Source organism: Rhinolophus hipposideros, assembly GCF_964194185.1.
Source record: "Rhinolophus hipposideros genome assembly, chromosome: 14".
In the NCBI taxonomy this organism is placed as follows: domain Eukaryota; kingdom Metazoa; phylum Chordata; class Mammalia; order Chiroptera; family Rhinolophidae; genus Rhinolophus; species Rhinolophus hipposideros.
In genome coordinates, this window is record NC_138060.1 from 8349747 (window position 1) to 8362867 (window position 13121).

The following is a 13121-nucleotide window of genomic DNA, read 5'->3' on the forward strand; positions in this document are numbered from 1 at the left end:
GTGAAGTATAGGTATTTAATCCTTCCCATTTGACAGAAGAAGAAATTGAGGTTCTGAGAAGTTAAGATATCTTCTGCCATGGCTGTTAGTAATGGCAGCGCCAGGATAGGAGTCGGTTCTCGGGTCCAGGAATGACGGATGTCCTTTTCAGCACTGGGAGGTGGTTGGCTGTGTCTTCACTTATTGATGAGGAAATGGACTTCTCCGGCATCAGCAGAGCCAGAGCTTTATGTCCAGGTCTTTGATGCCATATCTGGAGCTGATTTTGATTTACCACAGCTGTCTTCATTTATCAATTAGCAAACTCGTATGTACATTACGTCTTTCCTTTCACATTTTCCAAATCAATAAAGACCCTCGATATATAATAGAGCCAGTTAGGAGAAGTCCTACACATGGGGCCACAAATCAATGTGGCTGTTGTGGGGTATATATTGTACTTACTCGCGGTCCCATTTTATTTCTGCTTTCAAGTAATCCAGGATTCTGCTGCTTTGTGATGCTTGTGCCTCAGTTGCTTCGTCTGTAGAAAGAGTAGCATGCCATGTTAGGAGGTGTGAAGACAAACTGCTAGAATTCAGTGAAGGTACTAATTGCATGTCTGCCGAGCTTCAGCAGCCATCATGGGGAGTGGTCTCTGCCCACTACGTGGCAGCAGTGGCCTCGTGGGCTGAGGATTTGCAGAAACCCACGGTGGGGCTAGAAGTTCCTGACATGGTGGTGCAAGCCTCACTTTTGCATTGTTCCCCAAGCTGGTGGAATGCTCAGCCGTGTTTCCTGTCCCGGGGCAGCATGCAGCAGTAGAACTCTGTGATTATGTTCTTGAACCTGAAGGCTACAGTGTGGGTCAAATCCAGGAGCCACTGGGCTGGAAGAAACCTCGGTTGAGCCCTGGAATTTGCCCTCCATTGGATTGTTTTATCTGTCCTTGCCCTTGGTGCTCATTTTATTTTTACAGTAAATATTTGGTTTCATTGGTGGGGACGTCTGGTGAGGGCTGGGTGAGCAAGGGGCAGGTATACCAGAGTAACCATTGCACTAAGCAGCAGGTTTTTTTCCCCTTCTGAAAATCCAGTCCCCACACATATAAAGGGATTTATACTTTATGAAAGAATTTGTGTGTGAGTAAGACTGGGAGGTTTGGGGACTCAGTTGAGTCTCTCTCACGTGAGGTTTGACGCAGCGTGGAGCCCAGACTCTGGAACGTGTTAGGGATAGACTCGAGTCAGGCAGCTATGGGTGTATATCTTCTCTTCACCTGACGCGGGGTGAGATTTATAACCTCTTCAAGTCTCAGTTTTGTTTTTTTATCTGTAAAGTCTCTACCTCATAGACTTGTTTGTGAGCATTAAACAAAATAATGCATGAGAAATAGTCATTAGAGTGTCTCGTACGTTAGAAGTGCTCACTACATATTAACTGCCATTAATATTATTATTATGGTTATTGCTATGATTAGTATTTGATCCAGTGAGCAACGGTTATTAAAGGCTCCATTTAACAAATGCGAACAAAGGCCTAGAGGCAGGAAAATCCCAAGTTCACCCACAGCCAGACTGCCTGGAGTTGAGGGAACATGTAAGGATGTAATGGAATCACACGGCGGCGCCCTTTATCAGCTTGGCAGAGATTCAGAAGTGTCCATTAACTGTTGGTCTTGACATGATTTGACAAAGCTCTTTGGGAGAGCGTTTGGGAAGAATCCATCAAAAATGGTAACATTTTGACGAGATTTAGAAGTGTCCATTAACTGTTGGTCTTGACATGATTTGACAAAGCTCTTTGGGAGAGCGTTTGGGAAGAATCCATCAAAAATGGTAACATTTTGACCTAGTATTCCCACCCCTAGAAGCCTATTCTCTGGAAATACTCAAACCCATGAAAGGCAGATGTAGCATTGCTCATGACAAAAATACAAAGTTGACTTATATGTGTCGTGGGTGATTGAAAAATTATGGCATCTCCCTACAGTGACATATTCTGTAGGCAGTTCAAAAGAATGAGGCGGTACTTGGAGCCCTGGTATGTAGACATATCATGACATACTAAATTAAAAAAGCAAGAGACCACAGCGTGTATAGGACGATCCCATTCATGTAACTTGTTCACAGCTGACCTGGGTGGGTGTGTTTCTGTGTGCTCTGAAAATAAAAAGGTCTGAACAACAGGGGAGCTGTTACCCTGGGCTTCTTTTGAGTAGCAGGGTGGCCGTATGTCCCAGTTTGCTTGAGAAATACCTGGTGTACACCTGTGGTCCTGGCCGAATTATTAATAGTGCCCCTTTCAGTCTTCAGTGTCCCAGTTTGGACAGTGAATTATATGGTTACCCTACATTCCTCTGAGGATTGGAATTGGGGCAAAAGTAATGGGAAACTGGCTGTTACACATGTCACTTGTTGGTATAATTTACAGCAGGCAAGTACATTTTTAGAAGGTAAATAGAGGATTATGGCCCTGATACGTTAATTATTTAGTGGTTCACCACTGAGCCATCTTGCATGTCCGTACTAAGGAAAAAGTTACCTTTTTTATTTTTGTCAGATGTCTGAGTGTCTACATTGTTCTACTTAAATGATTCTTCGATTAAGTCACTGAAGATACTTATTGACTGAGAAGAGTGCTTAGCATTCACCACTAATATGCTCTTACAAAGACCTAGTGGGGATTTTTGTATTTCCTTCTTTCATTTGGCTCCTAGGTCATTGAACTGAAATTCTTCTTTGGAAAAACAACACACCTTTTAAAAAAATGTAGACATCGTGGCCTCCCCGACCCCCAGGTTCCTCAAACATAAATTTAGACACAATGGAAGTCAAAATTATTAAATGAGCTACATGCAAACTGTTGACTTCGAGTGGGCTTCAGAGTTGGCTGGGTTCCTCTTTTCTTTGCTTCCCAGTAAAATTCTAGAGGAAATGGGGATGGGTGGGAAATAGCTGCAGTTAAAAAATAGCAGTGATTCAGATTTACCAGACATCACAGCACCTTTGATGTGCCAGGCACAGCGAAGGTGATTTCTCCTCTGTCACCTCATTGATTCTTTACCCAAACTCTGGAAGAGCATTACTAGCCCCATCTTATACGAATGGAAACCGAGGTACCTGCTAAGTACCTGCCCGAGGTACTCCGTGTTCAGTCCCCTACGCTAGAGATTCTCAACCTCCTCACTGTGGACATTTTGTGTTGGGTAATTCTTTATTGTTTGGGGTTGTTGTAAGATGTTCAGCTACGTCCTCCAAGTTGTAACAACCAAAAAATGTCTTTATACATTGCTAAAAGTCCCGTGGTTGTGGGTGGGGGTAGGGGGGTAGGGTAGTCCTTGATTGAGAATGACTGACTGTACTACACCCAAATTAAAGAACATCATAGAATCCAGACCAGTCAAGATTTAAGGATAGTCAGGCAAAGGTAGAGAGACTTTTACACTTAGCAGCTTGTGTACTCTTCCTGGTCTAATTTTCTTTGCTTTTCATTTTTGTTTATTGCCTGGGGAAATAGGAAAAAGTAGCTGAACTTCCTATTAGTCAATTAATAGCTCTGGTCCAGATGTTGAAAAGGTTGAAAATCTTGAACTAAGAGGAGATTTCTTAGCTTATTAATCTTGCTTATCCTTTGTCAGATATCTGTTCCTCTTAGTCCTGGTCATTCAGGAATGTGCTGTAACCATGAAGGCACATATTACGAATACCATTATGACTCCATTCAGAGTTATAGCAAGAGGTTTTAAATAATTCTGCTTAGAGCATTTGGTGAAGTATTCAGTGGTATTTGGCCTTTATGCCATGCTTTTCTCCTTAAAGACTATACAGGTCTATTTCTCAGCCTGCTAATGGCTCATTCCTGGGAAATCCCCTTTAAGTGAGTTAAAGTGTCGCCATCAGCATTTTATCTCATCCATTTCCACCTCTGCCTTTCCTAATTAACTGGTTATTACTGAGCCTTAATATCTTTGTGTTTCAAGGCAAAGCTGGTGATGGGACTTCTAATACTATCTCTTCCCATATTTGTATTCGGAAGAACAACTTGGAATGAATGTTTACTGGATAAAGTTTAGTTTGCATTCAAATTTAGTGGATCATGGTGTAAATTCTTTCCATGCCCTATGCTAGAAAATAAGTCCTAATATATTACTTAATTAGTTGTCCAAGAAAAGTTTTAGTTAAGTGTTTGAGAGATTAAAGCCTGTATGCATTTTAAAGTTGGGTGTTTCAGGTTAGCTGACTATATATAGATTGCTTCAGTAACTGTCATTCTTTTTAGTTTAAAAACTGTAACTTTCAAATACCCACTCTGTTGTTCATCCTAATTAAAACAAAGAAAAGCAAATCTGTGTAGACCAGTTTGTGTGACGTAGGGAGAGGTAGAGCTAAGGAAAAAGGAAATGACGAGTGTCTGTTGGCTATCATATCAGCTCTTTAAAAAGTTAACTCTAATGATGAAGCAGATGTCCTAGCAAAAAAAAAATAAAAAAATAAAATAAAAAGTTAACTCATTTTTGTGTGTGTACATTTCCGTTTTACTTAACCTGGGTAAAATGACAAATTGAATAGTATGGTACTATTTATCCTTCCAGTTTTTTGTGAAGGATATGGTTTTGCTCCCTGGAAAGCAAAATAAGATGGAGATTTCCATACAGGACATTTGTTAGGGATCAACCCTTAGGGAGAGATCGTTTGAAGGAGAAGTGATGAGGTGAAGTCGTCTCAGTGAAAGCCCAGGCTGACCCACAGGGAGCTCTGAAATTGAACTGGTTCTTCAGCGTTGAGATGAGAGGACAGGCTTGTCATATCAAGTGGCCACTGGGTGTGGGCCCTTCTGGGAAGGGGCTGTGACCTTGGGGCAGGTGGCTCTCTGCAGTCATGACAGGTCCTGAAGGGGGATCCCGGAGGGAGGCAGAGCGCAGTGTTCGCTGCATATGAGCACATGATGTCGGTGTGTGTGTACGTGTGTGTGGTAAGTGCCATTTTCCTCAGTGACTTCAGCAAGAACACACAGCTAGAAAGTGGGTGTGTGTGGATATGAACTCATGTTTGACCCGTTCCCAAACCTCTATCATTGCTGCAGTATGAGTTGCTGCAACATTAGTTACCACAGACAAGAATACTGCGGGCAGGCCCTTTCATTTTCCTTGTGGTTCTACGTCTGCTGAGCTGCAGTGTGGGGACACCCTTGAAATCTGCTGAATTGGCTTTCTCCAACATATCTTTTGTCACAGAGTTTGAAAGGAAAGGTAAAATCATTTGTCCTAAATGAATCATCAGCTGGAATAAAAGTCTGAACTCTAGCCCTCTATTATATTCCCCAGCCAGGGGTGACTTTGAGCAAATTGGTGTCCGTCTAATCCCCTGCAGAAGCACTTGACTCCACAGGCCCCTTTCCATTTAAATACCGCAGGTAACACTTGGCTTCCCCTGAGAAAGCTTTCAAGTCCTGGTCCTGTGCTTACAACTGGCTGGCATTCTGCACACCCGGCCAGCAGAGAACAGGACCAGCCACAGACGATTTCCTTTGTGCTTTTATCACTGCCTGGGAAACCTGAGGGCAAAGGTGCTTTGCAAATACCAAGTTGGTGGTGTGCCAAAAAATTAGAAAATCAAGGTAGTTCCTAGTTCATGGTTGACTAAAGCAGGGATTAGGCTGTTCCTCCAAATAACCAAAACAGGAAATTCTGAAGAGCAAGTTACATTTTTCACCAAAACTCAATCCTTAGGGATTCTCAGGTAACTGGCTTACTAAGGACACTGCAGTTCAGCTGAGCCAGAGAAAGCCGCTCTTCACCAGAAAGGTGTACGTGAGGGACTTTTATGAAGCACACCTCTTGTCAGCCTTTCTTATCCCTCACCTGCTTCCACCCCTGGTCTAAGGGTGGATTCTTCCAGGGGGCAGCTTCCTTCATTCCAGCTTTAACTCAGCGAGAGTGTGAGTGCACCAGCCCTTGTGGGGCATCAGCATGGTAGCCCCATGATTCAAGGAGCTCACCGGTGAGCGGGCAGCCCTCTGTGAAGTGCCCACTGCTGCATAGGTTCTGCCCCCTGGGAGGCCTAAGGGGTCATGAAGCCTGCTTGGAGCCGAGACTGACATTTACTGCCTGAACAAGCCTGCTTTGTGCTTTGTTGTAAATTGCAGTTAATAGCTGCACCCGCTTCATAGAGTTATTGTGACAATTTAGTGAAGTAATAATGTGAGGTGAGGACTTAGCATCATAACCTGCCAATGATTACCCTTTTTTAATAGCTTTTTTTTCCTTTAGCTTCCAGTGTTAATATGCTCATGAACATAGGTTCAGAACTACAGTGCTGGATGCAGTGAATATGTTTTATTGAACATCTAGTAGCTCTGACAAGCTCCCAGGTGAGGCTGGTGTCCGTCCTGGGACCACACTGAATGGTAAGAGTCTATGGATCCATATGAGATCCAGAGAACAGGTGTGGCTGGGGCGCATCCCGTCTTCTCCCACATTTTGTACCTTTCCTGCTCTGAGGAAAGTGTAGCGAGTACACTGGAATGGTTACTACTGCTACACAGTGGCTTGTCATATTACCTCTTCATGTTACCTCCTGCTTGTCTGCAGTGTATTTTCTCTTTTATATCAAACTCATCCATATTACTGCCCCAGCACCCTTGATAAATGGTTCTGAAATGTTTCCTCTGAAACAACACAACAACAGACCCTACTGACAGCAGCTTCTTAGGAGGCAGTTAAGGAATTTCTCCTCAGCTCTTGCATGGTTGCTCTTATCCCTGCTCATTTGTGCAGTTCAGTTTCCTCTTCATCTCCTCCCTGTCGGGGTTGGACTGTGTTGGTGACATGCTGTGTCAGGGTTTGGAGGCAACTCCTGATTTCTCAGGCACCAATTAGGCTCTGAGTGTATGGCTCAGCTTTTCTGCTTTTTGTTTTCCTAATTCTCTTGTTTGCACTTGATTCTTGTCTGTTAAGTAATAATATAGGAAAAGAGACAGTGAGTGAATCATTGGGAAGATGGGAATGCCACTGTGATCTGGGCGTAAAGAGATAATCAGATAGAACTGATAAGGTTCTGTCAGGGCAGGGCTCGCTGTCCTCCCCACGTGGCATTGCATCGTGGGACCTGGCCTCTGCTCTGTGCCCTCGGTGTCCTCGAGCCCAGTTTACGTGAAGGTCAGGCTCTCTAAAGCTAAGACTGCTGAGCTAAAAAACAAATGAAAAGAAAACTTAAAAACGAATACTCTCATTCTCCAATAATATTTATGTCTTTGTATACTCATATGTTAGTATGTCATACTCTTAAAACAGCGTAATATGTGACATCATTAGAAACTTCCTTAAGTCCTTGTACCATAGGATGGTTAGAGTCTAAACAAATAAAAAAGATTTACATCAGCTTTGCCTAGGGTTTGGCATTTGCTGAAAATAAATCATTCTAATTTGACTTAGGCACATACACACATGTATGTGCACACATGCACACATATATACCCATATACATACGAGTGTATGTAGCTATGTATAAACACTGCATATGTTTATAGATTTGTGTGGCTAGTTAAAAATTACTTGGACTTTATGTGAAGTTTTTAAGACTTTAAAATTCCAAATAAAATCCTTGGCAATTTTCTTTTTTAGAAAGTGAGAATTCCTTTTATTTCACATCCACCACTGGCAGTCATAATTTTTTTCAGCCTATCGGGAGTTAATTCTCATTTGCTAATGTTATTTGTATAGTCACAACACACTTGCTTTGATATTGGTTCCTGGTTTTGGCCTGGTGAATAGCTAATTCTCGTGATCAGTTGATGATAAGGGCTAAATGAATCTGCGTAGATTCCTGTTTACTGGGCAGTGTGATGTAGTGATAAGTCTGAGGGACCCTAAGTGACTCACTCCTGGAGCAATGTCTGATTTAGAGAATGGAGTCCGGGACGGGAATGGGGCACGCCATGACTGCTCATACTGGGTTGTGGTCCTTTCTTTTTCCTGAATAAATCCTTCCTGCTGACGAAAACAACAACAACAACAAACAACAAAAACACAAAGAACTAAGAGTCCAGGAGCCAATAGTAATTCCTATCTTCTGTCTCTTGAAGGACATTTCAAGGACCTTAGGTGATTCCGTACTGCAGTGTTTTCCTTCTATGCCTGTTTGTTTTCTGTCCAATTCTTGGTACTTGGTTGATGCCTTGAGGTTTTCCTAACTGTGTGTTCATTTTCTCTATCAGATCTCTCTCTGGAACCATGTTACCTTTCCTCTTTGTCTCTTTTTCTTTATCCTTCAGCTCTATTTTCTTATCTCCTTTGTTTTCCCCTCCTCCACTCACACCCACCAATTGCCTCAATATGCATAGTAAGACAGAGAGGAGTGAGTAGGAGATTTAGGGATGGAATTAGTGCTGAGTGCTGAGTGCTAAAGCTTTTCTTACCAGGTGAGGAGAGGCAAAGAGCCTGTGAATACAGATTCAAGAACAACTGGGGTGAGGGAAACGGTTATTTACAAAATCAGGGTATTAGTTTAGTATCTGACAGTGATGGAGATCCTGGTTGGTGATGGAACTAGAAACCTAAAAGATGGCCTATTACATTCTTAAAGTAGAAGATGAGGCTGCAACATGGTTTATTTTAAGAAAGGGAAAAAAGATGGTAAAAACCAAAGTGTGGGAATCTCAGTGTCGACCATCTCTTCCCCCTCCCCGCCCCCCCCCCACTGTCACCGAGAGCAGGGCTGCTGGGAGATGCTACCTTAGTGAAGACTGAGGTCTCCAAAAGGAACCCTCATACACTGTTGGTGGGAATGCAGACTGGTGCAGCCGCTATGGAAGGCAGTGTGGAGGTTCCTCAAGAAATTACGAATAGAATTACCATATGACCCAGCAATCGCTCTCCTGGGTATCTACCCCAAAAATATAAAAGCTTTTCTCTATAGAGACACGTGTACTCCAATGTTCATTGCAGCTTTGTTTACGGTGGCCAAGACATGGAAACAACCAAAATGTCCTTCGATAGATGAATGGATAAAGAAGTTGTGGTACATATACACAATGGAATACTATTCGGCGTTAAGGAAAGATGATATAGGAACATTTGTGACAACATGGATGGATCTCGAGAGAATAATGCTAAGTGAAATAAGTCAGACAGAAAAAGCAGAGAACCCTATGATTTCACTGATATGTGGTATATAAACCAAAAAGAACAAGACAAACAAATGAGAAACAAAAACTCATAGACACAGACAATAATTTAGTGGTTATCAGAGGGTAAGGGGGAGGGGGGTGGGTGATGAGGGTAAAGGGGATCAAATATATGGTGATGGAAGGAGAACTGACTCTGGGTGGTGAACACACAATGGGATTTATAGACGATGTAATACAGAATTGTACACCTGAAATCTATGTAAATTTACTAACAATTGTCACCCCAATAAATTAAAAAAAAAAAAAAATAAAGACTGAGGTCTCCCTGCAACATGTCCAAAGACCAGCTGCGAATTAAACCTATTCCATGGCTTTGCATATGGGGCTGCTTTATAAACAGCTGCTGTCTGTATTCCATTAAAAATAAAAAGTCTATTTAACATGATGAATTCATAGTTTCATAGACTTCATCTCAATGTCATCTGAACTTTGGAATTATAATTCAGCAGATGTTTTAATACTCTTGTACATTTAAATCAAATGTCAGTGGGACACAGAAGGAACCAAGCTGTAATAAAATAGCAAAGGTATGTATGTTGAGGGCCCTCCTAATTGTTACCAGCACTAGTGTTTGTAATCAGGCTTCAAAGGCAACTTGTTGGGCTTCTGTGGCTAAAATCTCATTCCTCTAGCTCTTGGCTGTGATCTTTTGCCTATCAAAGTGTTTGCTTTAAATCTGCAATAGTCAGAGATGCCCGAGACCCAGATTTTTGTATGTATCTTATTTATGGGACTCTTCTTTTAGTGGCGGTTCAGCATGGCAGATTGCATTTTTAAAAGATGGCTGCAAAACTCTCTCTTATGTCACATGCTCATTTTACAACATGACCTTGACTGTCCTCCCCATAGACTGGGGAGGGGCTGTCTGTTTGTTATCCCTCTTCTTGAACTTCGGCAGACCTTTGTGAGTGCCTCATCCAACAGGGCATGACAGCAGTCAGTCACACTTTATAACTTTTGAGGCAAAACCATAAAAGTGCCATGTGCTTCTGCGTTGCTCTCTGGGGTACTTCCTCTTGGAACCCAGCCACCATACTACGAGGAAGCCCAAAGGAGCCCATGCAGACACCACATGGAGAGGCCATGTGTAGGTGTTCCAGCTGACAGCCAGTGTCAGTCTCCAGACGTGGGAGTGAACATGCCTTCAGGTATTCCAGCCCCCAGATGTCAAGTAACCCCCAGCTGAGGCCCTAGACAGTGTAGAGTCCAGCCATTTCCACTGTACTCCCTCTGAATTCTGGAGCTCCAGAACATGTGAGCATAATAAAATGGTGGTTTTGTAGCACAGAGTTTGGGGTGGTTTGTTTTGGAGCATTAGTAATGAGAAAGAGAGAGAGAATGTGAGAATGAGAATGAATAAGAATGGAAAAAGGCATTCCCTTTAAATGAAATGACTGACCTCCCCTGCTCTCTCTTGCCCCCACCCCCTCACATTTGCTTTCTTGGGAACATGAAGCATGATTTTATGACTTGTTTTAGCTTGTCTCCCAGGTATAAAGGAAGTGGCATTGTCAGCTTAAAAACAGGGTAGGGGTAGATTATCGTGATGTACTCACCTTCTCTTGGTACTGTTCTATTATTAAAAACAAACAAAAAAGTGGGAATTTGCTCCAAGGTATCCAACTGGGTTATCGTTAACAACAGAAAGCATTTGCTTTCCTGACATCCCACAGGACCTGCTGTGTTCCTTTAGTTACTGTCTTCCTTCATAGCTTCCTACCCATGATGAATTTTCTGAAGCAGATTTGATGAATATTTGGTAGAACATTTTCTGGTAAAGAGTCTTGGGCTATAAGGGACCTTAGCAGTAACCTTATCTGTTACCTTTATCTTACAGAAACCCAGAAAGGAGTGACTTGCTTGTGGTCACATAACTAAGAGGTGACAGAGCGGAGCCTGGGGTTCTGGCCTCGGCCCTCCGGCCATCACTTCTGGAACACTTCAGGAATGAGTGGCCTGAAGGTGGGCCACTAAAAGCTCTGTGCATTCACAGGAGATGCCCTGGGAACTAATACTTTCTTTCCTAGTGCATACATAAGTAAATATAGTAGGAAAATTGTGTCTGTCAGTGAGTGATAGAAACACAATATGACAGTAGATTGACCCCTTTTCTGTAACGTAATAGTTTCTCTCATGCTTCCCCCCTTTTAACCTTAGGGATCAACCAGGCAAATCTGCTTTCCGTTCACTGTGGCTGTTGGTGTAATGTGTGCTTGTCTTCTCACAGCGAATGGCTGGCGAGAAAGGAGAGGGAATGGAGGGAAGTATGCGTTTGGATTTGAGTTTATGGCCCTCCTGTAAGGGCAAAAGGGCTTTGCCACTTTGCACCAACTGTCTGGTGCTTCTTCACAATTTTACAGATACCAGAGTTCTTGTTTCTTCTTCTGTCCTGTGTTCATGGCGGACAGGTCAAAGTAGTTCAAGTGGAAGTTTAGCCTAATATATGAATATATAGATGTTGCTTGTGTGTATGTGTGTGCGCACGCGCGTGTGTGGTTATTGCTAATTCTAGCCTGGTACTAATTTTGTTAGTGTCCGTTATTAGATATAATTTACCTACCTGGGCCGATTGCCCTTCCCGTGCCATGTAAGTATCAGAGAGGCCAGCCTTGAAGCGTAGTGGATCAGAAGCACCTCTTGAAAACTAGTCCATATTGGGACAGTCAAGTAGCAGCACCCAATATTCTGGAGAAGACACAGTCTTCCTCCCCTTCCAAAGGTCTTAAAAATAGACTCTAATTCTTGCTTAAGACCAATGTCCTTACAAATAAAATTGGAGCTGTAGTGTTGTCTTCTGTATATTTACATAAAAAGGAAACAAAATGTCAAGTGATTAAAATTGGTAGCTTAGGGGATTCTTTATTATAGAGACATGGCACTTAATGAGATCTCACCTCCCACATCCAGCATATTTTTTCTTCTGCAAATTTGCCCTTTGTTTCAAAAAATGCTTGTTATAAATGTTTTATTTCTAAGTTAATTATTGAAGTACATGTTTTGTCAAAGAAGAAGTAATATGAGTCCCTTTACTGGCAAGAAATTTCTGTGCTGGCCATTGGTGTTTCTTTATGAGACTTACTCTAGGAAATCGAGGTGGCAAGCCTTCTCAGTTGGCCTCTGAGGGTCTGCACACCCTGGGACGTACAGGACTCAGGCAGGAAGTCGTTTATCTTACCTGTGCTTTCTGTTTCGAACAAGTTCGGTGGCTAGGGGAAAGTTTGGACCTTGACAGTCATCACATAGCTTGCTTTTTGTTTTTTATACAAAATTTGATTAGGCACACACATTATTATAAACTGGACAGGAAGCAAAATCTGACGGGCAGGTAGGAGCAGTCTTTAAGACACTGATGAGACAAGTTTCTCCATCTCTAGCCCCAGGACAAGGCATCTTCATAATGTCTTAGGCATGCTGACGGCAGCTCCTGGAGCCTCAGTTTGCTTCCTGCTCGCTGGGTCACTGGCATGATTAAACGAAATAATGTGTATGAAGCCCTTTGCAAGACAGGGCTTGGCATATAGTGGATTCTCATTGAGGTTGGTGGACGGAGAGAAGAAACAGGTGCTGTTCTTTTATAAAAGCCTGACGTGGAACGTTTAGCCCATCAGATAGGGTATGAAGTGCCTACTGCAGGCCAAGCCCCAGCAGAGCAGGCCTGGAAGGTAAGCCAGGTTCTCAGCCCACCTGCTTCCTTATTGAAATACTCCAGTTTGGAACACCTTTCATCTGATGCCTTTGGATGGTCTTAGGTTTCTTTCCCCACAAGGGCCATCATGTACCATTATTTACAAGCAGAGAGTATATGTATTGGGGGTATGTTTGCCTTCATCATATTAGTTTTTTTTTTAAATCTTTTATTTCAGTAGGAACATTCAATTGGGGTAGGAAGGAAGAGAAGGAGAAGAAGGGGTTAAAACTGAACATTACTTCTCAACGTGGTTTCCGGACTCTCT

General features: G+C 42.6%; 1 protein-coding gene across 22 annotated transcripts in view; it reads left to right on the top strand.

Annotated features, from left to right (window-relative positions):
* MAGI1 (membrane associated guanylate kinase, WW and PDZ domain containing 1) overlaps positions 1-13121 on the top strand; it is a 573273-nt gene that overhangs the window by 18433 nt on the left and 541719 nt on the right. The window lies entirely within an intron of this gene.